Below are 920 nucleotides of genomic sequence, written 5' to 3'. Positions count from 1 at the left end.
AATGATTTATATATGAATGATTTTATTTATTGTTTAAATATTAAATAGAATAATTCATTATTATTTTGATTTGGACCTAATAAAAATAAGAGGAGTGCTAGGGGGTTAGCACTTTTGTTAAATTCTGGCCAGCATTTAACCATTAAAAGGAAATTGAATGATTCTACACCATTAAAAACATCATTGATGACTAATTGATGGCTAAAAACCACAAAATTTGTTGACCCCCTAGACTTTCTCTAAAAATAAATTGGACATTCTATTTTATTTGAGTTTTAGAGTATAATTGGAGTCATATCTAAATATAAATAGTAACTAAGGTGACTTTAGTTAAAAAAAGATTTAGGAACTACTATCAATCAAAATGAAGATATTGCAAATTAATATTTGGATCACAAACTCTTCAATTATTTTCATAAATTTAGGTATATTTTTACATTAATTTTTTTTTATGATTGAACTTGGAGCTAGAAGATCAATTTTTGTAACAAAAATTATTTTTAAAATATTTTTATTTTTTTTATGAGATATACATCATTTAAATAAATTAATCACATAAGAGATTGCGATTTCGAGTCCTTCTATTTTTAATAAAAAAAAATAGTTAAATTCAGGATGATAAACACTTATGTTGATAATTCCATGCATAAGGACAAATAACCACATCAGACTCATTGAATTAGAATAATTTTTTTTTTCTCCCACATGAAAGACCTAAGTCAAGACCGTCACCATTTGAAGTTAGGAAACTCCCAAATCTATTCAATATTTTCAAAGATAACGATAAATAAATAGTTTATTGATGAATTATTCTTCACATACAAGTTATTTAGTTTATACAAGTTATTTATATTATATTGTTTAAAAAATTTTTGTGTATATATATTGATAAGTTTTGTATAATTCAAAATTTTTCTTCT

The sequence above is a fragment of the Arachis ipaensis genome, chromosome B06 (assembly GCF_000816755.2).
Source record: "Arachis ipaensis cultivar K30076 chromosome B06, Araip1.1, whole genome shotgun sequence".
In the NCBI taxonomy this organism is placed as follows: Eukaryota; Viridiplantae; Streptophyta; class Magnoliopsida; order Fabales; family Fabaceae; genus Arachis; species Arachis ipaensis.
This window is presented reverse-complemented; position numbering follows the sequence as displayed.